The following is a 27,088-nucleotide window of genomic DNA, read 5'->3' on the forward strand; positions in this document are numbered from 1 at the left end:
CTTTTATACCTCCAGGGAGGATCCCTAACACCTAGGAAGAAGCCTTGTATACCATAGGAGGTTGATGTATTTCTTGAATCCACTACAAGCTACTACAATAATTACTTTTAATAAAATTGAGACTGAATTGTCAAGAAAATGCCAAATGATATTCAATAAACTGTTTAAAGAAACAGAAAGATTTATAATAAATTTCAGAAAATTTTTGTATAACAGTTAAAATAGTTTTTTTAAAGTTTGACAACCCCTCTGCCAAAGGGGCAAGCTCCAATTTTGCTGATCATCATTTAATCGGAACAATTTGCTTTGTATCAATTCTGAATAAATGATGCGCTATAGAACACAGGCTTTACTAATTTGCCTTGAGCAGATTTTGAACTGTTGCATATGCAAATAATATGCTATTATATGAGGTTTAAACTGTATAATATGGCAACAGATTGCACAGTTGAATCACTAGGGTGATGTAAAATAATTGTTCTAAAATGTACCATTACCATTAAGCAAAACATTCCTACCATGTGCCCGGCACTTTGTTAGGTGCTGGATTTATTAAGCATTAATTGGAAAAATTGCTTTCACTTTCAGGATCGTGAAGGTATTCCGAAACGCTCATTCATATTTTTAAAGGTTGAGTGAAATTTTAAATGCACAACGCAGCCATTACATAACAGGCATAGAATACAGTTTTATGACTTGGATACTTTTTGTTTTGTTTTAAGTGCATTAGCAACTTTATTTTCAAATGCTATCAAATTCTTAAGGATATGAAAACCTACATATAAGAATGGAGTTCATGCACTCACTAGTCTTATGTAATAAGTGTGCTAACACAGGCATGCCATTTCAGCGTTTAGGATAAAACGAAGCTATACGTTAGCGTTTTTGAGTCAAGCATAAACAATTTTAGCAACGGCACTCATTTCCCCTGGTAGTTTTTTTCCCGGCGAGTTACTAAATGCTAGATGCTAGAGTCAAAAAGAAACCTGACATCTGGGGAGGTGTTGAGAGGGTGTTAATAGTTCTAGTTAGATGTTTGGGGAGCTTTGAGGATACGATTTTAACAGAGCAAACACCCGGAGAAGGGGAAATTATGGTTTCCTATGACTTTCTCCCTTCACCAATTTGTAGCCCTCCCCTCCCCCCCAATTTAGAGGCGGGTTCCGTGCGATTAGGCTGCAGGAAACCGAGAGGCTCCACAGTGCTGCCGCCCCGGCCTCGTGATGTAATTGTTATTTCTTATTCGGAGGCTGAACCGAGGAGAGCTGCTGAAGAAGTAGCAGCCCTGCTCCTTTTGCCTTATCTAGTTGGGTCGGATCCTTCTCCATGATGTAGATTGGCTGCCGGACTCCGCTGGAGACTTCGCAGTGACAAAGCAGCTGAAGATAAACCCTGTTCCTGGGTGCTACGTCTGTCCAGGGAGCTGACCCGGGCACTCCTCAGGTCTCCTTCCTAGTTTTCCTCTCGCAGTCACTCCACACTATTACTGGGTGCCTACTGCGTGCTGGGCGTGGGGTCAAAGTGACCTAGAGTTCGTGCCCGTGCCCCCCAAGATTAAAGCAGGACACACAGATTACATGGAGATGGAAGGGAGGCAGGGAAAGGGGCCAAGGGAACGCGTGCTATGGGGTGAAATGGGAGGACGGAGACGCTTTAAGCGCCAGCACCCAGGCGGGGACCCTGGGGCATCTAGGTCGCTCCAGCTCCCAGGCTGCGCCCCAAACGTGAGCCCTTTGGCCTGGGTAACGAGAACCATCCTCAGGGCCCCAGGGAGGCGCTGTCCAGGCGCCCACAGCGGTCGGGGGCGGCTGGACAGAGCCGGGAGCCAAGGGGGACGGCTGGGCGCGCCGAGCACCCACCTCTCCCGGCCGACGCGCTCCTCTCGCTGCCTCCGGGCCCTGCAGCCCCGGCTCCGCCATCCGGAGTGCAGGCGAAGAGGCAAACATCAAAACAGAGGGGGCTCCCAGCTCCCGCGACCTGCCAGGATCCGAGCGGCTTCCTCCTGACCCGGTGACAATGGGAGGGAGGGGGAAAAAAGGGTTAAGAAACTTGGCTGAAGAGCTGAATGGCGTGGAGCGGCGAGGGGAGGGACTGGGCCGCGCGGACTCGGCGGCGGAGGGAGGAGCGCGGCTGCGGGCGGGCGGCGAGCGAGGCGCTCAAGTCAGCGCGCAGACATTGCAGCAGAGCCCCGAACTCGGGAGGCGGCGGCGGCGGCAGAGGAGGAGGAGGCGGCGGCGGCCGAGGCGGAGGGACGACCCGGCCCCGCGCCCGCCCGCAGCCTGCGCGCGCCCGCCCGTGGCCTCGCGTCCGCCGCTCGCTGGGTAGCGCCGCTGGTTGGAGGGAAGATCTCGCCGGGGCGCCGGGGAAGGTCGGGGCGGCGGGGCGCCTTCGCGGAGGGAGCCTGACGGAGCCGGAGGCTCGGAGCCGCGGCGGCCTCGGGTGAGTAGCGGCCGCTGCCGGGGGGCCCCGAGGAGCGGCCGCCAGCGCCGCCGGAAACGGCCTTGGAGCGCGGCCCGCGGCGGCGCTGGCGTTGGCGGGCAGGGCCGCTGGGCGTCGAGGCGGCGGGGGCAGCGCGGCCGGCCGCGGGGTGGGCTCGGTGGCGGGAGAAATCGTTTCTGGGGAAATCCTGCCTCTCCTCCCGGGTCCGAATTTCCCCGGGAACTCGGGGTCCTGGGCAGCGGAGCCGGCAAGTTGCGGAGTTAGCTCCGGGCTCGCCCGTCCGTCCGTGCCAGTCCCGGCCGAGGGGCGGTCGCCGTGTGTCCCCCGCGCCCGGCCGGACACGGCTGCCCGGGGCGCCGGGCTGGGGGCGCGCTCTGCTCGGCCCTGAGTCCCGGGCGCTTCTCGCCGCGCCGCTCTCGGACCTGCTGTCCGGCGGCGTCCTGGGCGGCGCCGGGCACGGCTCCCCGCCTGTCGCCGGGTGCCTGCCTGCTGTGTGCTCCCGATTCCCAGCCGGGAAAAGTGACTAGGAGAAGGGACAGCTCTCTCGGCCCCCTCCGGGCCCCCTCCGGACCCCCAGGCCCGCTCTGCCAGCGCTTGTCCGTCCCCTCCCGAGGGCGAGGTTCCTGGACCCGAGGCCTCAGCCATCATTTTACCCCGAGCCGGGAACCTGGCTCGCATTTAGGGTGAGCCCCGAGGAAGTCCTGGAGGCTTTGGGAAGCTGCTTTTCTCTCTTCTTCTGTGTCTTCCCTCCTTTCTACTATCGAATATTGTTGTTTTACGAAGGGTTTGCGTGGAAATATTCGACATACCCTCCCATCCTTTCCAAAGTAGTTTCCGAATTTTAATCGGCAGTCGTTCAGTCTGAAGGAACAAAGGAATCAACTGTGTATTACAGGCGGACAAGCTGAGAGTCTGTGACACATGTTGATCTCTGAAGCATTCCAGGACTTTCTACCCTCTATCATGTTAGTGATTTAATTGGGTTCCAAAGGTAGCAAAAGAAGGACAGAATGATTAGCACTTTTGCGTTTTTGAGATATTTTTTAATGGGATATTTTATTTGGGGGAAAAAAGACGTTCTCAGGTACAAGGATTTTCAGCTCAGTTGGTGGAACCCAGTTGGAGTTTGTCTCCGTGTAAATGATTGAATGTGAGATTGTGAGGAAATATTATCTTTAGAGGAAGAAAGACCATCTGTAGGTGTCCAGAGTAAAAATGGTTGTCAGGTTATTTATGATGAATGCTCTTTATATTTCTTGGGGAAATTCGTGAAGCAAGGGGCTTTGGTAATTCATTCTTTAAAGTTATGAATTGCATTGAACCTGCTTATTAGTGAATCATAGGTTTAACAAGTGGGTGGCATTATTCAATGTTTAATCATCAGTTTGCCACCTTTGTTGCAGAGACAGTGAAATAATAGACTTTTTAAACAAATCGTGCTTCATCTGCCTGGCCCTAAGTGTCAGTTGCTGCCTGGAATATGTTGAAATGTTTTTCAACTTCCAAGTGAGTAAGTTGCTCTAGTTTTGCCCAGCAGTTTGGTAACATCCATAGGGTTTAACTGGCTCAGGGAGCAGTGGCTTCATCACCAAATAGTAACTTTTCTCTGCTTGGACTTAGTTCCTAGAGACAAAGAAGGAGAATCAATCTATGGAGCAGCTACTATGCCCGTAGGTTTGGTTACTCTGTTTCATACTCTCCTAGGGAAAGATCTCTTTCCAAACTTACCCTAAAAAATACCCTAGGACTGTGAGTAAAATATATACATATTTTTTTAAAAAGGACTACTCGTTCTTACTCAAATGAGTTCTCTACAGTGCCTTTGAGGTAGTTGAAAACCAGGTTTAATGCCTATGGGAAGACTTGTCTTAGAACCACTTTTTACATGTGTTTCTAAACTCTGCAGAACTTAGATTTTACTCATTTAAACACTTTAAAATACTGTAAGTTTGCACGAAAGAAATGTGTGAAGAGGCTAAAGGCTCTTCTGAGTCTTGCAGTTTTAAGAGCAAAACGTCATGATAAAAAATAACCTATACCACCACCTAGAGTCTGTTTGTTAGTTTATTGCTCCTGAAGTTTGCTTAACTTGACATGTCTCTTACAGTTCCGATATAGTCAAAAAATGATTAAGAAACGATGACTTTCGAAAGGCCATCCAAGAGAACAATTATTTAAGTAATAAATAGCAAGTGCCAATTTAAATTATTTGAGCCACCTTTAGGATTGAAAATTATGGTATATCAAGTTGAATGGGCTATTCTCCAAAAGATATTAATTCAAAAGAATTTAAAACAGGGAAATTTCAGCTCGTGCTCCAAGATAGCTCTGATTGCTTAAGGACTTTCTGTGTTATCGTGGAGTCAAGAAATCTTACAAATTAAATGCCAATAGAGCTTTCTGAAGTCCAGGTGAAACAAAAGCAATGATAAAAATATAGGGGAACATTACAGCTACAGAAATTCTGGAAACTCAAAAGTTAAGAGAGAATATAGGCTGTGACAGAGTTGTGGTTCAGAGATGTGAAAAGTAAAGTCAATGTGAATTAAAGTGGTAATCTGTTTTGCTGGTGATTATTTGTGTAGTAAAGCAATCTGTTAAATGGGAGACATTAGGGAGGCAGCTTTGTTGGCCATGTGGCTTATCATCACATTGTCCACGGAGGAAGTAATGTTCCTCCTTCAAGTGGTATAGCCTGAGAGAAAGATGGCCTCCAAGACTTTAATTAAATACCAGTTGAACAGAGAGAACTAGAGCACTGTATTAATTCTGTCAAACATCACTATTTTAGAACATTGAGGACAACTAAAAATGAATTAACTCATATCTGAAAGCAGAGTTTTATGGAAGGTGACAGATGAGGCAAAATATGTCAATCTAATGGAACAAATAAGATAAGGAGATAGACCATCCTTGACTCTCTAGAAAGATGAGAGGAAGGGAGATCATTATTAATTGCACAGATTCTATTGCAAACCAGTAGTAGAAGACAGTGACATAGAAGTAATTTTAAAATCATAGTGGCATAGGATATATGAGGTTAAAGGATATATGAGATTAAAGGAATTAGGTTTTTAATTTTAAAACCTAAAGAATGTAAGACACTTTACAGCTCATGTTTTAAGTGTTGTTTGGGAAATACAGCAATGGTTTTGCGCATCAGGTTGAAAGATAATTCTGCTCAGAATAAGTTTAAAATATATAATTTTTGTCAAGAAAAAATTATTCACTTTAAATTCTTATAGGGTTAGTTTTGCTTTTCCTAACTTTAGATTGTCTGATACAGTTTTTAAAGTGAAGGTTAATAGAAAAGAGTTCTAGTGTCTCTCCCTCTCCCCCACCCGGTTTTGCTCTCTTCCCCTTTTCTGAAATAAACAGCTTCTACATCTTTGGATGTTTTCTTCCATGAAAATTGCCTTCGTTTGCAGCTTCCTTTCTTGGCTGTGGTGAGGTGAAGTTTCTTTACTCTTGTACTTTTTCTCCTCTGCCCTTTCAAGTGATTGATACACAGAGTGAGTTTTGTTTTGTTTTGTGTTTTTAGTAATGATTTACTGTTACATGGATGGGGACTGGGAAATAGCATTTGCTATTCTGCATACCCATGTCTTCCAACTGGAGAAATATTTTTATTAATGTAATTTTGACTACTATTGAAAAGTCAAAGAAGCATTTTCAGCAGACTGTGGTGGGGGGACTTTCAGGGTATTTGAGTCCGAATCTGTGAATTAAATTGTTCAAGATACATTTCCTTAAGTTGCAGTTTTTTCAGGGGACTGTCTGGGGAGGAAATGAGTGAACTCATTCTGTAGTATTTAGATAACACAACAATATGAGAAATGTAGCACCAGGATGGTCACTAAGACTTGAGAAGGTAAAAATCAGGAGAGTCAGATGATGAAGCAGGCCATTGGAATGGAACTGAGGATTATGTAGAGAGGTTGGAATGAACAAAAAGTAAATGGAGGGAAGAGATCTTGTTTCTGTATCCTGTTTGCATCTGATGCTGAAGCAGGGACATGAGTTGCTGATGGTAATGGATTCCCTTCTATGAGGCCAACAATATTATATAAATAGTGGTTGGTTGAGGGAGAGAAATGACAAGTTCCCCATTTGTGCATGTGCACCTTTTGATTTTGAATGTCTCTTAAATATATCTAAAGTAGAAGATCAAAATTGGGTACCAGAATGGAATCAGGAGTTAAAGTTTGTCTGGAAGAAAATAAATTAGTATTATATCATTTTTCTTTTGTCTATTCTTTAAGATCTGGAGTTTTCTAAGGGTCTTAGTCATCAGGGAAAACAATTTTGAGTGCTGAGGTTTGGGTGGTGAACTGGATAACTCTTTTATAGTAACTTTCATAAAGATAACTTGATGTAAATAACTACAGAAGGAATGCTTTTGTTAAACACATTACCATGTGACTCAAGGTAGGGGGAAAATTGAGACCACAGAGACCTCTGAAGTCAAATCAGGTTTTCTTTGCAAACTATTATATAGATGCCCATCTGTTGTTTTTTTCTTCCTTGAAATTTAATGTTCAATGTGATGGATACTGAATGTGTAGGATTCTAAAGACTTGAGTTTATTTAAAACAGAACTTTTGTTTTGCTACAGGTATGAAAGTCTTAATTTTTCATAATAAATATAGGTACTGAGATGAGTAGAAATTTATACTAATTTTTGTCACTGTTACAGTACATACTATGTATCATGAACCTTGAAGTTCAAATTGATCCCTACACTATCTTGCAAATATTACATATAAAGCATAATAAAATTTGTGATATTTTAGTTTATCAATACACCTGAAATATAATTTTTCTTAAGTTTGTAAAACATAGAGAACAAAAAATGAGTTAAAAATAAATGTCCTAAATTTTACCATTAGGATTTTGTTAAAATTAATATCTTGAATAATGCTGGGGATAAACATTTAGCCTAGAACTCTAGATGTAATGTATTGAGAAACAAATTTAAAGAATTTAGACAGCCAATAACTCACAAATGGAGAAAAAAACACTCTTTGTGGTTATGAAAAAAGGGATCTTCACTGTATTTACTTAGTGATATTAATTTTTTTCAAAAAAGCTATCACCAGTTTTAAGATAGATTCTTCTTGGAGATAATAGTATGAATAATTACCTGTTAAATTACTATTTATATGATTTGGTTTTTGGTTGAAATAATTTCAAGATCTCCAGCATATGTCGCAACTTTGGCTGGAAAATGATTGTGACATCCATCCATTCATCCATTCTCTCCTTCCTTCTTTCCCTTCTTTCTACTTTCAATAAATCAGGCTGGGGTAAAAGGGTTTTTTTTTTAAGAAACTTGGAAATAGAATTCTCTGACAGGGTTAATAGTTGTGTTTGAAATTCAAAGCTAGCATAGTTCACTCTCCCCAGCCCAGAAAAATTTTTAACTTCTTACACCTCAGGGAATAAAAGGTCTAAATTAAAACCCACCTTGCCCCTTTAACTTTGTGTTGTTGAACAAACATATTTTTAAGGATGGAAGGAAAAGACACTTATTTGCCTTAAATTCTAAGTCACTGCCTGACTAAGCCCAGAGTTTCAAGAAATATTAAACTGGAAGCCTGCTGGGAACTTGAGTCATCAGCTTAAGATACCACTGAGACCAGGGCAACTCCGGTTGACCTGATGTTGGTGTTTATTCAGAGCTGTGGTGGAAAGGAGTCTCTCACCGTTGGACGTTGGACATCTAATTTAAAAAGTCATTTCTTAGTCACTAATTAAAGTGATAGGACTACTCTTTGTTTTCAAACCTGTAATTTGCTAAGGGATTGATGAGAATAAGAAACTAAGGAGTTTGAAGCCCATGTTGTTAGTAGTCTGCTTTGATAATTTTACTTTTACTTTCTTTACTGTTATAGCTGTGTTAAGGTGCTAGGTGAAAGTCTGGCGGTTAACTTTACATAGTTAAGAGAAAAGCTTAGCTTAAGTCATATACAGTGGCTAAGCTGGCGTCGCCTTATATTTAGGTGTTTTTAATAGTTTGCTGTACCCTACCTAACATGTGAACATGCTAAATGTGTTACTGCATTAAAAAGCCATTGCAATAGTAAGATAGGAAATTATGTTTATATAAAATCTTAAAATGAGAATAGTATTATAATGTTGTAGTGTTTAATGATGTAATGCAGGTGAGAGAACCTGGCATGTAATAGTACACAATCAGAATTTGAGAATTAGAAGTTGAGAATAAAAAGGGGACATCTCTCTTGAGTAATCTATCTAGAAATTGAGCAATGTGAAATTTTTAAGGGATTATAACTAGCTTGTGAAAAGCACACTGTTTTTAGATTCTTTAAATTCCTGAATTTATGAGTTTATAGTAATCTGTAATACAGCATGGATTTATATATTAACAGGAACACATTAAGGGAAGGAGGGAGGACAAAAGGTGGAGGACACAAGAAAAAGTATTTGGGAACATGTGAAATACTCCAAATGGGAAATAAGAAATGTCCTCAAAATAAATTAATCACAGTTACAGTGTTTCTCCAAAAGGGACTGTTTTGCACAATGGGTCATGTAGGCTTACATTTGATTTTTGAAAAACATACTTAAAAATAGTATTTCTGTTTTGTTATTCCACATTTATTTTTCTAGTTTAGGTTCTGCTGCTAAATCAATGATGAGACGGATAGAAGGAAAGGTTTTTTTGTTTGTTTTGTGTTTTTTTTTGTTTTTGTTTTTAATCTCCCTGGGAAGCAGGGAGAATGTAGAATGGGGTGGGGTTAGATTTGATTTCTAAATTCTGAAATTCTGACCATACATCAATCTATGCTGCTGTTGATCGTGAGCAGTAAAGATTTCGAGCCTGTAGTTTAAAAAGGAAGTAGAGATGATTGGGTAAAAACATGGAATATAAAAAAGTTGTTGTTTAGCTGCTTGCCTTTTGCCTTTTCCTTTTTTATTGGGAGGAGCAAGGAAAGGAAGAGAACTGATAATTTGGGGGCAGCTGCTTTGTGCCAGGCATTGTGCTGGCTGCTTTGCACACGTTTTCTCTTTTTAAATCCTTCAATTCTGCTTTGACATATAGATAGCATTTTCTGTAGTTTATATCAAATAGATAAAGGAACCTAGTCTGAGAGATGCCAGGGTAACTTGCCTGAGGTCACAAAGCTAATTTAATTGATAATTTGATTTTCCATAAGAATATGCCATCTTTTGAAGAGAAAGCCAGTTGCCATCTGATTTTCAGAAAGTCATTAAAAAACCTTGCTCCCAACCTGGTAGCCACAAAACTCATGCAGCATGTACAAGCCTCTAAGACTGGATTCCCAAAGACCAGGCTCCCTGGGAAGGCACGTTGTTGCCAACTGATGATTCTGCAACTGTGTATGTTAGTTCTTAGGAGAGCTGATGTCCCACTGCCTGTGTTTAACAGGAGGGAAATGTAGTCACCAAGGGCAGGCTGTATAGGCTCTTTTCCCTCCAGTGCTAGCTCTTGTGAAGTGTACCACAGAATTACTGCAGTGTTCTTTGAGGCAGTGAAAGCAACTATGTTTCTTGATATAATTCATTAAAATAGCTTGTCATGGTGTTAATCCGGGTGTTCCCAAGGCTAATTATGTTTGTCCACTTCAAGGAGCAGTTGTAGCAAATTCAGAGCCATAGCTCTTCCTGGTTGAAAAGTTACAACTCTTGACTATTACAGTTCTTAACATGATTTTTTTTTTTAATACCCTGGCTTCACTACAGTAATTTTGTTAAAGGCTATATTCTGCTAAACTAGTCTGTGCCCCACAAAGAAGAAATTGATAATGCATTTGTGAACTTATTGGAAGGATGCATACAGAAGTAGAAAGATTAGTAGTAGTTAGCTTCATTTTGCAAGTAGACTGTTGTCAGTCAGGAAGGAGATTTTTGACTTAGAGGGGTTTATGGTACATAGTGTATTTTTAAGTACACACCAGGCATGTGCTTTTATTGTTAAGGCCATGAGAAATGGAGTTATGAGCCTTTCCACCTCTTTTTACTTGCCTCATTTAAAATTTATGGAATTTTGAACCCAAAAGATTCAAGCTGAGCGGTTCCCTAAACACTAAAAGGTACAGACAAATTGAAACTATATTGGAGACACGAAGATGAGTAATAAGATTCATATACATAATATTTTCTAGGGTGCTTTGGATTTTGAATTGCCAAGTAATGTTGGAAGGGCAAAGGATTTGTATTAATATAAAAACTGCAAAGGAAATGTTTTGCTTCTATCTTTTATTAAGAGAATATGTTGTATTTTGGCTAAATAAGAACAAAGAGAAACTGTCCAGGTGAACGAATCTGAGGGAAAAAAAAATCTTTCTGAAGTTTATATATTTATACTATTTCCTCAACCCATCCATGCCTTTTTAAAATATTTAATTGAAATGCATTGAATCTATGTGATGCCAAACATAAAGAATGAAAATAGGAGGTTTGTTATTTACTATCTAGTTCTTTCTCAGTATCTGGATGTTTGGTATTATTGAGGCAAAGTCTAAGGCAATGCATTGTTAGCTCTGTTGCTAAAAAAGTTACCTTTACCTATTTTGGTAATACTTGACTGACCCGAATCAAAGTCACATTTCTTCTTCTTCTTCTTCTTCTTTTTTTTTTTTTTTACTTTGCATTTCTTTTGCTTAGACTTCCACAAATTGAAGTAATTTCAAAGAATCCTTAGATTTCAGGTTGGAAGAGAATTTGTGAAACTGTGGATGCTGTGGATTTAAGCATGCTTGTCTTAGAGGCACCTTGTTCTGCTTCCCATTATCACAGGAGTCAGTTTATAGAGGCATCTTGCTTGTGGAAGAGCACACAGTTAGTGTAGGCTATAAATCAAATAATGACAATGCTACCAGTCAGCACTTATATACCATTTTCTTTTCTTTTGATCCTCCTCCTTTCTCTATTTTGTTTCCTCTTTACCTTACTTTCCCTTTTATTTCTCAATTTCACACCCATCCTTTTTTTTTTTTTAATTGCCTAGGGATCCATGTGATACAATGGGGAATGATTACTTAAATTCCTGCAGTTTGTGTTATTGTTGTTAAGTTAAAGTTTCCAAAACATTTATTATCTGCATTTTACAGAGGAGGAAATTGAGCCCTTAAGAATTTAAATAAATTTTAAAAGTCATACAGCTAGCAATTGGGTAGACCTGGGATGAGAAATCAAATCTTGATTTATTTCACACTTTTTGTTTGTTTATTTTCATTCAGAAAAAGAGGTTTGTGTACCAGGTATTAAGGAAGAGTAAATAACCTTTGGTGATGGATTGAGCAGTAAGGTCCAAGCTAACCTACCAAGGAATGATCTATGATAATCAGAGCTGGGTCTTGAGAAGTAGAAGGAGAAAGGGCTATCTGCATCACTTTTGATCTCATACCTTATTTTTTTCTCAGGTCTTCAGAAAAGTCTTAGGATTCGTTGAATTTTCTAATACTTGAAGTATAATTTGTAGGCTGAGAATTTCAAAAGCGTTCGTTTTATAGGACAGTTGTGTGTATGTTCATACAGTGGCTTTGTTTTACATGTCATAAGTGTATTTGGAGTTCCATTGAAAAAGCTATGGGAAAGTTACTATTCGTAAATTAACAGAGCCAGGTACCTTTAGTTGACAAGTGTGACCAGAATACTCCCAGGCCAGCTCTACTTATTACTGAGGAGGAATGTTCCCAAACCATCAGTGGGTCCATTGGTTCAATTGGAAACACATTGCAAAGGTTGTGGACTCCATTCCTGTATTCTCCTATGAAAAGATGACAAACGATGAGGGGGCACTGTGTAGACCAGTGGTGATGATGTGCCATGAATCAAGTGCACCTAGGTCCACACCCCTAGAAAGAGAGCGAGAGAGAAGAAACCTAACTGTAGCCCTTCATGTGGGCCGCAAACTGGCCACATTCCTGACCTTGGTGAAGCAAATTGGGAAGCAATGTTTTCTCTCACAAGACAGTGGGCAAGAGAATTTAGAGCCTCATTACCATCCCCAAGCCTCTAACAAAATCAGATTTTTCTTTCAGTTTTCTGTACCCCAGTTATAACAATCATGCTTGTTTTATATCTGTGTTCCTTAGTAGACTGTAAACTCCATGAATGGCAACTTATTCATCAGTGTATTGTTGGTGTCTTAAGTGCCTGGCACACAGAAAGCCTGTCCATAAACATGTGTTGAATTGAACTGTATCAATCCCAGCTATTGGTGAAATTTGGCTCATTTGGATTAGGGATGGAGCCTTTATGTATTTATATATTATAGTTGTTAATTATTCATAATTTATGAATAATAGCTGCCCTTTTTCATTTTTTCTTTAGTCTATTTAAATTAGGACTTCTAAAAGGAATACTATTTCTTCCTTAAAACATACCATCTTCTTTCTAGGCATATTAATTATGAGGGAAAAAGTAAAACTAACTTGCGACATTATGATTAATTGGCACTTGGAACAATTTGTTTTGTAGTACTAATTTTCTTTAAAATACACAAGTTATGATATATGAGAAAACATGTTTATGAGAATCTTTGGGGAACACTATTTAATTTTTTTGGTAAGGAAATGAAACAAAATATTTCTAGAGCCTTCTAGGTAGTTTCTTTAGCTTCACTTCCAGTAGTCACAAGGACCTACCAGCTCAGTGCATTTGATTGTATTGGATTTTACTGCTTGGAAAGGTGAAGCATCTTAAAGTTTCACATCTAGAGTTAATGTTGGTGTTCGATAACCTTAACAGTTACAGGGTACCAAGAATGATTGATGATTCAAAACCTGGCAAGTTATAGAACTTAAGTGGTGTATGAAGCCCTTTTGTTATCTTTAAAAAAATTAGAATCTGCTCTTCACTAGAGGTGAGTTTCCTGACTCTCAGAACATCATCATTTTCAGCTACATTAATAATTATGGTAAGAGGCAGAAAATAAAATTATTTTGAAATGAAGCTCAGAAATTTCTAGATGAGAAATTTATTTTCAAATGCTAATGAAAATATACAATTATCTGGGTATATATTATTATTTGTAGCATTGATGTTTAACAAATGGTCTTAAAATAACTTTAACCTAGTTTCCTGCTTTGTGAAGACAAAATTTTTCATCAAAGGTAACTTTATGAGTGCTTGGCAGTGGATTTCTTTTGTAAACAAGAAAAATATCTCCTCATGGCTCTCATTTCTATGTATTCACATGCTTATAAATCTAGCAAAAGAAGAAAAAGCTAATGGACTAATGTCTGATGTAAAGGGGTAGAAAAATGAGCACATTTACTATTTATGTGGTCTGTTCTACTCTGTGCTTTCACCAGTGCTAAAAACTTACCCTGAGTACCTGAACTCCTTTCCTTTCATTGATCATTAGTGTCAGTATATTGCAGAGTGCATGAATTTCGATACTTTAGTATGAATTTCCCACTGTTGGATTCCTCAGCAGGCATCCAAACTTAATTTCTCTTTCATGAACTACAACTTGTAACTGAGGTATGGCATTTCATTTAAATTAACGTTATTATCCTTTGCAGTGAAAAAGGTGAATGAATGAGAGTCTGAATGCTGCTAGTTGCCCCTGATATAAGTGTTTGCTTAGCTCTGACCAGTCATCCATCCACTTATTTTACATTTCACACATCCCTGTGTATTCTGCCTGATAATGCCAAGGAATGCTTTCCTTTGAAAGTGTCATTCTAATAACAAACACATTCACCTTGAATACCTTGAATTTTAAACTCCTGTACTACATTCTTTTTCCCCCCTTTAAAAATGATACATTCTCTCATTAAGATTATTCATTGGTTTAGCACAACTCTAAATGATCTTGCTCTTGCAAAATTATCATATGTTCCATTTGATGGTACATTACCTTAAACCTGTAAGTTTCAGGGTTGCTAAAAGCAAAAGATGACAATATTGGTTAATATTGAGAATAGATAAAAATGGGCATTTGGGTAGTCAACAAAAAAGGTAAAAATCTGACTTTAAATCATTTGAAAATCTAAAATTAATACACATTTTTTCACACCAGTCATAGAAATCCAAATACTGTCTTATGTTACTGATCTTTAAGTTGTTTCATGTGTCACAGTGAGAGTGGTAAAATTTTTTTTTCTAGTTGTATGAAGTGAAAGGAGAAATAATAGTATATATCACTATATGGTAAAACTAAAATATCTCCGAGATAATAGCTTGCTAGTTTAGACTGCATTTGATTTTATTTTACAGTGGATTTTAAAGTTTGTTTTTGTGTTTTGGAATTCTGGTAAATGTGAACAGCAATTCATATGCATATAGGTGTAAAAAAGATATTTTTAAAGATATGCTGTGTGAATTTGTCCAGTGGAGATAAGTAGCAAGTTTTAATTGCTTTCTGTAGTTTAAGTCACTGGCTCTGTTGAATACTTAAATGAAGCATCAGGAAAGAAAAAAATTTGTATTTGTACATGCTGCCTTGTGAGTGTTGCAGGATTTAGCAGTTCTCAATGACCATTGTTACTTTTAAAAAGCAAAAAAAAGAAGTACTGAGGGGATAGGAAGTTTTGGTGTATGGGAAGGGAAAGGAAAATTTACTTTCTAAATTGTGTTAAGTTACCATTTATTTTGTTTTAGGCCTATTTGCATAGCGTATTCTAGAGGATGGTGAGAGGTAATAATTTGTGGTGAAAATATTAGTATCCTTACTTAATACATTGCTGGGTGGTTTAACTATTAATCAGAGACACAGTGGAGAATAAAGAATTGGAGATAGGGATTAAATAGGTTTTAGCATGATGGCTTTGCCACAGAAAAGCTATGAAATGGGTGAGTCATTTAATGTTTTCTGGCCTCAGAAGCAGTGTTACTTCGAAAGTGAGCTTTTATTTTCAAATGCATTGAGTATCAGGGTGCACAGAACTTAGGGCTGGGAGGATGTCCCTTATGATTTTTTGAGCTTGGCATTTAATATTTTATAGCAAAGTTTTTAGTTTAACATAATTGAACTTGTACTAGATAGGGTTAATAGGCTAGAACAAAAGGTCAAAGCATAAGGCATTAGGCTTAATTAAGGGAGAGCAGGAGTGGCAGGAGTGTGTGACAGTTAAATGGGTTTCCCACAGACTAATGTCGGTTACAGTGCAACCATGCCTCAACTTAAGTGGGTTATTTTGTGCAAAGGGCAGCAGTGATTAGCAGTTTGACATGCCAGACACTTCTGGCCAATCCCATCTGTTTTAGAGGTTAAAAAAGCACACCTTTATGAGCTGATGGATTGATTTGTGTGCCCGTCTGGTAAAGATTAGAAGTCCAAGGCCAATGCAGTAAATGTCAGTTACAGAATATTGTACTTTCTTGGTTGGCTCATTGTTTTAACAGTCAACTGTTTTATAATGGGGGATAACTGCTGTTTATGGAGTTGAATGCAAGATGGGTGGGGGAACAGGTGAGGGAAGAGGAAAAATATTTCCTACATGGCATTGTGAATTAGCATATTCTGTAGCAGGTGTTTCCAATTTTATAGAGTGTTTTTGACCCGTTCCTTACAGTTTGAGTCACATTGTTCTTTTCTGAGTGTTAGCTCAGCAACACTGTCAGTCCAGGATTTAATTCTGCGTACAGAATTGGTAAGTTTCTTTATTTAGGCACCTCTTTTTCAGGCAGATGGATTATTTATCTCCTATTACTATATATATTATTAAAAGTGTAATATTTTGTTCATTGACCTCCTCAAGAAGGGAAAAGAGAAAAGAAAAGAGGAAATGAAGAGTTCAGTAGACACACAGATACACACATACAAACACATACTTTGTGTTCTTTTATGTGGGCAATCAGGTGCAGCCACAAAAGGGACACAGGAGACTCTCAGGACAATAGTTTTTTATATTTTATTATACTCACCGGTCCTAGAAGGCCATACCATGCAGGGCCACATGGGAAAGGACCAGCATTGGTCAGGAGGCTAAAGGGGCAGGAGGTAGGCAAAAGCCTAGATTTTGGCCTTTATTGAAGTTTCTGTGGAAAAGGCAAAGCAGGACAGGGTAAGCAAGTTTAGGATTGGCTAGTTAGAATAAGCTATATGTATATAATAATATTAATAACACTAGTAATAAGCTATAGGTACATAATAAGTTTTGAATAAGCTGTAAGTATATAAGCTCTAAACTGTAAGAGTAGTCCCTAGTTAGCCTGCTACCTGGCCCTGGGTAATAAAGGCAGAGGAATATTGCCTCCTAGGTTGTATGTGCCAGTTAGAGGAGGTATGGATCTGGATTGGTTAGTTTGCATATCAAAGGCATGCTCCTGGCTTTGCCATATCTAAGCATTGGCTAGCCCCTGGAAAGGGCAGTGTCTCCCCAGCCAGAAAGGTTTTTAAGAAGTCAAAGCCTAATAATATACAGAAAATAAGAAATATAAATTATACACATATATACATACTTGTTTTGTCCGTAGAATTTACTGTGGGCACCTGAGATTGAAGTGTGTCTAAACCTAGACTCCAACCTGTTTCTTCTTCATTGAAAGGTATAAGTGATGCCATTAATATAGTTCATTTTCAGTTCAAAATTGTAGCCCATTTAAAGATACATGGAGCTTAGGTTGTAGTTATAAAAATTGGCTTCAACATATTCTGATATTAAAGGAAAAAAATCCTAATTTTATGTGGATGAAATAGATTCAGGTATTGTTATCATAATCAATGAGTTTCGGAACATAAAGCATTCAGTCTTTTAGGGTGGACAGAGAGAAGTGTTTGAGAGAAACAAAAAGTTATCTCTATCAGAAGATTATCTTCAACCTGAAGTTTGAATTCAAATAAAAATATAACCAAAAATATGGAAATGACATTGGAAGATTCTGATTTATGTCATATGCTATTATTCTTGTGAAAGAATGGGAACCATGAATTGCCTGTTACGTAGTTATACAGATTGTATATTTCAAGTCTGGCCCTGAATTGCTTCTTACAGAAAAAATTGAAATATCCTAAGGAAATGTGGTCCCTGAAAGTTATATGTAAATGATAATAATAATTAGTATTTTATGAAATGCATGTGTGCATTTATTTTTAAACTAAGTTAATTCAAAGTGAATTGATTTAATTTATAGAAAGAAATTGAAAAATTTTATTTCTTGTTTAGAAAGGACTCAATGACATCATGGTGCTAGAGTTTATTTAGGCATGTAATACTTAAGTACGTAATCATCCTTGTGTCTTTGTGATGTAGCATCAGTTGAAATATAATTTGGATCTAATACAGAGTCACATGAGAAAAGATTTGCCCTTCTCTGTAGGGGAGAGAAGGTGAAGAAGCATAAATTTTGTATCATTGCTTCTCTTTCACTAAATCATTTTTACATTGCAAAAGATTGGCTTGAGTAGTATAAAAGTGCTTGCATAGTAAGTTAAATGTGAGAAATTTACCTAATTTAATGGACAGAAACTTCTTAAATGAATCTCCTGGTGATGTTCTTAAACCTGAAGTAAATACTTGACACCCTATATTTGTACTCATATCATAAACATTGTTAAAGTACCCTGGATCCTGTCCTTTTGGTTTCCTTCCCTTTTCTCCGGTAACTTAAAGTGCCCAGAATAATCTAGTTTGTGTTAGAATTGCATTTTACTAAACTAAAGGGAAAAGTTAACTAAAGGTTAACTTTTTTGTGCTTTGATATATTCTAAGGTTTTGAAGAATACATATTGTCCCCTGTAATCTATTAATATGGTAGTTAATTTCTGTCAATCTATTGTACTTCCTTTCTTTTACTAATGGGATATTATTGGATTTGAGACATGTAAAGTATGCTTCTCTAAGCAAATTAGTTGAACATATGCTTGTTTAGGTTATAAAAAATGAAAGCAGAAACTTAATGTACTTAGCGTCTTGTGTTTGCAATTCTTCTCCTAAAACTATAGATTTGTAACTTGAATTTTAGTTGTTAGATGGTTTTTGAGACAATGGAAAAAAATAATAGCCCTATTTTATAATTTGATTTTAAATGCTATTAAGGTACAGAATTGTTCTTGCGTCTATTTAGGCAGATTAATTTTAAGAAGAAAACCAGGATAGATGATGAACTTATTTGAATATATATTCTTAATATGTTATATTTATTTATATTAATAAAATCAATGTATGTGTGTATGTGTAGGGTATATTTCCAATAGAAATGTCTGAACCTGTTGATTGCATTAAGCATCTGTTATCTCCTAATGAAGGATGGAAAAGGTGCTACTGCGCTAAGTGGATCATTTCTCCTCTGTAAATTGCATACATTTTACTTCTTGTATTTTGTGACCTTGCAGTCAGTGACTTCAGCCCAGAATAGTTTCAAAGTCATGTAAATGAATGCAATTAAGGTATTGCTTATCATCTTACATAGTTCAGATGGAACCTTATTGGATAGAGAGGTTTATTTCCTTTATGAGGAAGGTCAAAATAAGGTTAAATTTTATTACATAAAACGATTTGGTAATGTTTTTATTTAGTTGCTGAAAAAGTGGTGTCCTAATAGGAAATGATAATGCTTTTTTTCCCCTCAGTTGCCTGGAGGTCTCTTCAGGGTTTGTTTGTTTGTTTGTTTGTTTTTTCTCTCTAATAGTTATGAATTCTATTTTAAGGAGATGCCTTTTGTCTACTTCTAAGATTTTGAGAACATTCTGCCTTACTTTTGATTCTGGGTATCTTTGGTTTATACACAGGTGGCTTACCCTGCTGCTGATGGAGGGTAGCAGCTTTGGTGTTGCTGACATATAACAAGGCTTACCTCGTTTTATTGTGTTTCACTTTATTGCTCTTCAGAGATACTGTGTTTTTTACAAGTTGAAAATTTGTGGCAACCCTGCATTGAGCAAGTCTATGGTGCCATTTTTCCAAAGCACGTGCTCACTTTATGTCTCTGTCACATTTTGATAATTCTCTCACTATTTCAAACTTTTCCATTATTTATCTGTTATGGTGATCTGTGATCAGTGATCTTTGATGTTACTATTTAAATTGTTTTTGGGGAACCATGAGCCATATAAACAAGTCAACTTAATCCATCAATGTGTGTGTTCAGACAGCATCACCACCTGGCCATTCTCCCATCTCTCTTCCTCTTCTCAAGCCCCCGCTGTTCCCTTAGACACAACAATATTGAAATTAGGTCATATAATAACCATATAAGGGCCTCTTAAGTGTTCAAATGAAAGAAAGAGTCACACCTGTCTTACTTTAAATCAAAAGCTAGAAATAATTAAGCTTGGTGAGGAAGGCATGTCATGTCGAAAGCCAAAATATGCCAAAAGCTAGGCCTCTTGCACCAAAGTTAGTCAAGTTGTGAATGCAAAGGAAAAGTTCTTGAAGGAAATTCAGAGTGCTACTCCAGTAGTACATACACGAATGATAAGAAAGCAAAACATCCTTATTGCTGACACGGAGACAATTTTAGTGGTCTGGATAGAAGATCAAACCAACCACAATATTTCCTTAAGCCACAGCCTTAACTCTCTGCCAGAGCAAGCCCCTAACTCTCTTCAATTCTATGAAGGCCGAAAGAGGTGAGGAAGCTACCAAAGAAAAGTTAGGAGCCAGCAGAGATTGTTCTGTGAGGTTTAAGTAGAGAAACCATCTCCCTAACATAAAATTGCAAAGTGAAACAATAAGTGCTGATGTAGAAGCTGCAGTAAGTTATCCAGAAGAGCTAGTTAAGGTCATTGATGAAGGTGGCTACACTAAACAACAGATATTCAATGTAGATAAAACAGACTTCTATTGGAAGAAGATGCTATCTAGGACTTTCATAGCTAGAGTGGAGAAGTCAGTGCCTGTCTTCAAAGGACAGGCTGACTCTCCTGTTAGGGGCTAATGCAGCTGATGACTTTAAGTGGAAGCCAGTGTTTATTTACTAATATGAAAATCCTAGGGCCCTTAAGAATTATGCTAAATCCACTCTGCCTGTGCTCTATAAATGGAACCACAGAATCCAGATGACAGCACATCTGTTTACATCATGTTTTACTGAATATTTTAAGTCCAATCTTAAAACCTACTGCTCAAGAATAAAAAGTCCCTTTCAAAATATTACTGCTTATTGACAATGCACCTGGTCACTCAAGAGCTCCGATGGAAAAAGTGTACAAGGAGATAATGTTGTTTTCATGGCCGCTAACACAGCATTCATTCTGAAGCCCATGGATCAGGAGTAATTTTGACTTTCAAGTCTTATTATTCACATTGTGTAAGACTGTAGCTGCCATAGATAGCGATGCCTCTGATGAATGTGGGCAAAGTCAATTTAAAACCTTCTGGAAAGGATTCTTCATTCTAGATGCCATTAACATCATTTGTTACTCATACAACGAGGTCAAAATACTAACATTAACAGGAGCTTTGAAGAAGTTGATTCCAACCCTTACAGATTACTTTGAGGGGTTTGAGACTTCAGTGGAGGAAGTAACTGCAGATGTGGTGGAAATAGCAAAAGAACTGGAATTAGAAGTGGAGCCAGAAGATTTGACTGAATTGCTGCAATCTCTTGATAAAACTTCAATGAATGAGGAGTTGTTTCTTACAGATGAGCAAAGAAAGTGGTTTCTTGAGTTGGAATCTATTCCTAGTGAAGATTCTGTGAACATTGTTGAAATAACAACAAAGGATTTAGAATATTCCATAAACTTAGTTGAAAAAGCAGTCTCAGTATTTGAGAGGACTGACTGCAATTTTGAAAGAAGTTCTATTGTGGGTAAAACGCTATCAAATAGCATTGCATACTACAGAGAAATGTTTCATAAAGAGAAGAGCAAACTGGTGGGGCAAAATTCATTGTTGTCTTATTTTAAGAAATTGCCACAGCCACTCCAATCTTTAGCAGCCACCCATCGTGATCAGTCAGCAGTCATCAATGTGGAGGCAAGACCCTCCATCAGCAAAAAGATTACAATTTGCTGAAGGCTCAGAGCATTGTTAGCATTTTTTAATAATAAAGTATTTTAAAATTAAGATATGTATATTGTTTATACATAGTGCTATTGTACACTTAATAGACTACAGTATAGTATAAATACAACATTTATATGCACTGGGAAACCAAAAAATCTGTGTTACTTTATTGAAGTATTCACTTTACTGTAGTGGGCTGGAACAGTTCTGGCGATATCTCTGAGGTATGCCTGAATATGTATTAATGTCCAAGTACCATGCCAGTTGGTACAGGACCTGAGACAGTGGCACTAGAGTCCTAGCTGACCTGGGCAGAAAGGGGATATCCCTCCCAGCCTAGCTGATTGTCTGTGGGAGTTGGGAGAATATTGACATAGACACTAGAAGAGTCTTACTGATGAAGAACTAAGAGTGAGTGACCGAGTGAGGGTGTCTGTGTGTGTGTAGTAAGTAAAAGAAAGGCAAGTATTTTTCATTGTAGTTGGTCCATATAACTACTTTACTTTTATATTATTTTTACTTAAGCATGGTATGTCAATTGATCAAGGCTCTAAGATTCATTGATTTCATTTTGCAGACATTTACCGAGTATTAGCTGTATACCTTATACCGTGCTAGGCACTGGGTTTTTCAAAGATGAATGAAGGGCTCACAGGCACAGGGAAAGTAATGATAAGGAAGACAGAGATAAAGTGGCCTAGAGGCATAGTGGTGAAGTGCCTGCTTGTCTAGGATGCTGGGGAAGCATCCCCCTAAGAAATCTGGTACCTGAATATATCTATTTAAGGAGACAGGCCGGGCGCGGTGGCTCACGCCTGTAATCCTAGCACTCTGGGGGGCCGAGGCGGGTGGATCATTTGAAGCTCAGGAGTTCGAGACCAGCCTGAGCAAGAGTGAGACCCCATCTCTACTAAAAATAGAAAGAAATTATATGGATAACTAAAAATATATATAGAAAAAATTAGCCGGGCATGGTGGTGCATGCCTGTAGTCCCAGCTACTCGGGAGGCTGAGGCAGGAGGATTGCTTGAGCCCAGGAGTTTGAGGTTGCTGTGAGCTAGGCTGATGCCACGGCACTCTAGCCCGGGCAACAGAGCTAGACTCTGTCTCAAAAAAATAAAAAAAAGAAAAGAGACTGAAGGGCCCTGGTAAAATGAAGTGATAATGAAAAGTAACTATTTTGGGAGATTAGAATTCAGATTTATTTTTAGTGAAAGTATAATCCTTGAGAACTGATCATAGGTTATGGGCTAGGAATTGGGAGCTCTAGAAATGTAAGTCAGATATGAGTACAGTGGTGGTAGAGACAAATGGAATGCTGCATCATACCTCGCTTATCACCAGCTAGCTTCCCTAGCCATGCCCTGTTGACCAAAATAAAGCTTCCTCAGCCACCACAGTATTGAATTGTATGCTGTGTCTTCTGCTGGCTAAAAACTTGCACCCATCTTTTGTTCCTGAAAGTGTAAACTTTCCCACATGTCAATGTCATTCCATATCTAGAATGGTTCTAATTCTGAGTGTTAACATTTTCTGTTCCTCATGGTCTGGAAAAGAAATTAAGTGTTTTAAACTCTGCAATGACCATCAGATAATTCTAATGCTTTTTCTTCCAGAATCCTTGATTGAAATTCCTCTTTCATTGTCATTTCCTTGACATTAACTTTTCACATCTTTGAGAATAGGCACCGTATTTACAGTAGTGTAAAAACAGATAGGCGTATTTTGGTAAATAATTACGAAATGCAAGTTATTTCATCAGATGTGGTTATAGCTATGCCAGGAAAGCATGTATCATTTAGAATACTTTTTACCCTGCAGTACATATTTTTTGTTGTTTTTTGAGATGATTTATTTTAGTCAGTAGTAAAAATTCCATTGTAAAACATATTATTGAAATTCTTTGAGATAAGACGCACTTGAAGTAATACTTATTTCTCTTAATTTTCAGGGAGTGTTTGGATTGTGAGCTATTTCATAACTTGGCTCTCAGGACCCATGATTTTAACATTTGGGAGAAACACATCTAGAAGGTATCGTATTTTGTCTCATTGCTCCATTTATTTAAACGTAATCAAGCCTTTCCAATTATAGCAAAGTAAGATCATTATGCCATATTGTGTTGTTTACTTTTCTTTAACTTTCAGATTTTTTTCTAGAGACAGGGTCTTGCTTTGTTTCCAGGCTGGATTGCAGTAGTGCAGTCATAGCTCAGTGTACCCCAAACTCCTTGGCTCAAGTGATCCTCCTGCCTTGGCCTCCCGAGTGGCTAGAACTACAGGCACGCACTACGATGCCAGCTAATATTTTTGTTTAATTTTCTGTAGAGATGACATATTACTCTCTGTTGCCCAGGCTGATCTTGAACTCCTGGCTTCAAGTGATCCTTCTACCTTGGCCTCCTGAAGTGCTGAGATTATAGGCATGAGCCACTGTGCCTCGTCAACTTTCAGATATTGATAAACTAGTTTGACATTTCTCACCAAGAAGAGGGGTATATTTCAATCTTGATAAATCTAAATTTTATGTAAGTGAATAGAAAACCTGGTTTAGATTAAACCAGTTTTGTGTATTTTAAACACTGCAGTACTTAAATTTTACCTTTTTAGTATAGAATTATTTTAAAGAATGTCTTGATTCGAAAATGAGATACATAAAGTTCTTCTTTATCTAAGACAGTGTGAAGTATACAGTAAACATCAGGCAGTCTTAAAGTCCTTCCTGCCTATGACAGCTCTGCTTTCTAGTGGACAGATGAGCTGTCATCTGTATTTCCATCAGTCTGTTATCAGAATCCATTACTCAAACAGGCCACCTGGCTCTGCCTCTGAATGTCCATTTACTAAGTTCTTTCTTTGCATTATCATATGTGGTTACATTGGTATAGTATAATAATTTATCTGCTTATAGACCCAAAGTGTCAGCACATGTGACATATTACTAGGAAGGAAAGATACTAAGATCATCAGGCTGGGTGTGGTGGCTCACGCCTGTAATCCTAGCAATCCTAGCACTCTGGGAGGCTGAGGCAAGAGAATTGCTTGGGGTCAGGAGTTTGAGACCAGCCTGAGCAAGAGCAAGACCCTGTCTCTACTAAAAATAGAAATAATTAGCCGGGCGTGGTGTGCGCACCTAGAGTCCGGCTACTTGGGAGGCTGAGGCAGGAGGATCACTTGAGCCTAGGAGTTTGAGGTTACAGTGAGCTATGATGACACCACTGCACTCTAGCTGGGTGACAAACCAGAACTCTGTCTCAAAAAAAAAAAAAACCAGAACATCATCAGTTGGGAAACTTACCTGCTTTGTGTTTTTTGTCTTTTGCACCTTATCTTAGTCTGTTTGGGCTACTGTGACAAAATACCATAACTTGGTGGCTTGTAAACAACAGAAGTTTATGTCTCATAGCTCTGGAGGCTGGGAAGTCCAAGATCAGGGTGCCAGCAGATTTAGTGTCTAGTGAGGGCCCATGTCCTCATAGATGGCCGTCTTCTCACTATAACCTCACATGGTAGAAGGAGCTTCTGGGCCTCTTTTATAAGGGCACTAATTCCATTCATGAGAGTATTATCCTCATGACCTAATCACCTCTTAATGACCCCACCTCCAAGTACCCTCACACTGGGGACCAGGTTTCAACTTATGAATTTGGGGATGGGGCACAAACATTCAGACCATAGTACACCCCATAGACCCCATGTGGGTATGCTGGCCGCTTTGACTAAAGTCAGTGAACAAAGTCCCCTTGGTCCATATCCGAGATTTCCTTCTTAATGTTCATCTTTATACCTCGCCCGTATCTTGTGTTTTCCCTTTAAAAAATTTTTGCCATCTGTCTTGCTTAGAATAGAAACAGATGAAGAAAGGATATGTATATTGTTTTAATAAAATAATATATTTTTTAAGGTTGTAATGAATAGGCCAACTTCTTTGACTACATACTTACTTTATTAACTGAATATGCTTGATTTATACTCACATGAATAACACAAAAATCAGTTTTACAAATTTTCTTAATCACTGTCAAGCACTGTGAATTTCTAGGATTGGATGAATATAGTCTTTTATGTCTTCCCAGCACATTGTATTAAACTTTTAAAATAGAAACTGTTTTATGTTTGAGATTATTCACTACTGGTAAAGCAGCATTTTCTTCCTTTTCTTGTCAGTTATGGGGAGAAGGCAAAAGCAAATAAGAAATTTAAATGAGCAAATTAGGACTGTAATAGAACATTTAAATGAACCCCAAATATTAGTTAAATTTATTATGTATTTTACTAGTAAAAAGAATTATGTGTTCAGAAACTTTGGATTTTATGGAATTCAGAGTTGTCTTTTTATATTGAAGATAAGAATTAACTATTTCAATTAAATATTTGAAGGTATAAACGTTCAAGCTTAGTTATAAAGGGGAATGATCCACTTTTAAAGCCATCATGAATTATCCATTTATGAAAGTTTATCATATAATGTCAAAATTAAGAGTACATTTGAATAGAGTTGAACTAGTTACTATTTTTTATTAAAAAGAAATGATAAATAAAAGTTTAGTTGGATGATTAAGTAGACAAATTCTTTGAATTCAGAAAAGGAATTAGTTTTAAGTAATTCTTTTGATAAGTATTCATAATGTGTAAGGTCCTCATAAAAAAAAGTTTCTTACTTTTATGAAAAACCTCTTTACTGAAATATAATTTAATGTAATCAAATAGACATTCTTACATTCTTATTTGTTAGCTCGATTGTTTTTTCATATGTTATATCCTGTGTAACTAAACTAACGTCCTACCCCTGAAGGCTTACTGTGTTTGTGTATTTTCTAACAGATGCTACCTCTACCCAACAGAAACCAATCTTTGGCATCTTGTACCGTAGATTAGTTTTGCCTGTTTTTTAACTTTATAAAATTGTGAACTTTTTTGTGTCTGATTTTTTTATCAACACTTTGTCTGTGAGAGTCATTCACGTTGTGTATATCATTTGTTTTTTCTTCCTATATCGTCTATATTATTTATCCATTCTACTGTACATACACATTGACTGTCTTTCTAATTTGTAGCTACAAATTAGGCTGCTGTGAACTTGTTTGTATCTTTTGGTACAAAAGATCTTTTGGTAGCTATAAGTGTTGATTTTTGATGAGTACAGTATATGCACAGGAATGGAACTGCTGAGTTGTAGGGTATGTATGTGTTTAACTTTAGAGTAATAGAGTGCTTTAAAGATATTTAGGAAATGTCACTGTATCTTTTACTAATGATAGATTTTATTGTAAGATAGACTTTTTTTTCTTCAACTTTATATAAACTCTAAAGTTGTTTTTTAGAGTTATTTAAATTTTCCCATATGTTAAAAAAATAAGTTACCTATTTTCTGATTCCATTATAATATGTATTTGGTTCACAAAACCTGGATCTGTTCTAGCCCTAGTGAAGGAAAATAGGACACTAAACCTTTTTATACATACTTATGATTGTGGAAATACTGAAAATGGATTTTGAAGCAAATCAGACAAAACATAATGACGACTTTTTTTATTTGTTGAATGTTTAGATACATCCTTGACTATTTAAAGTAATAGATATTCTTGAATTACAAAAAACGTTATTTTAGCATTTCTGGTAAATATTTCTTGTGTCCTTTGACTGTGTTTGTATTGTTCTGGTGATTAAAAGTGAAATTATTCATTCTGGGATATGATATTTGAGAAATTCTATATTAATCTTTTTCTGGGTCTTTCCTGTAGAGCAGTGCTGCTC

At 38.0% G+C, this 27,088-nt stretch overlaps 1 protein-coding gene across 1 annotated transcript in view; it reads left to right on the top strand.

The window, feature by feature from the left end:
* The first annotated feature begins 2,228 nt into the window (after nt 1–2,228).
* Nucleotides 2,229–27,088, top strand: part of NRIP1 (nuclear receptor interacting protein 1) — an 89,840-nt gene continuing 64,980 nt past the window's right edge. Inside the window, exons 1-2 of the mRNA XM_069472447.1 lie at nt 2,229–2,439; nt 23,284–23,365. The gene's annotated coding sequence lies outside the window, so the exon portion shown is untranslated. The remainder of the gene's footprint in view (nt 2,440–23,283; nt 23,366–27,088) is intronic.

Source organism: Eulemur rufifrons, chromosome 7, assembly GCF_041146395.1.
Source record: "Eulemur rufifrons isolate Redbay chromosome 7, OSU_ERuf_1, whole genome shotgun sequence".
In the NCBI taxonomy this organism is placed as follows: domain Eukaryota; kingdom Metazoa; phylum Chordata; class Mammalia; order Primates; family Lemuridae; genus Eulemur; species Eulemur rufifrons.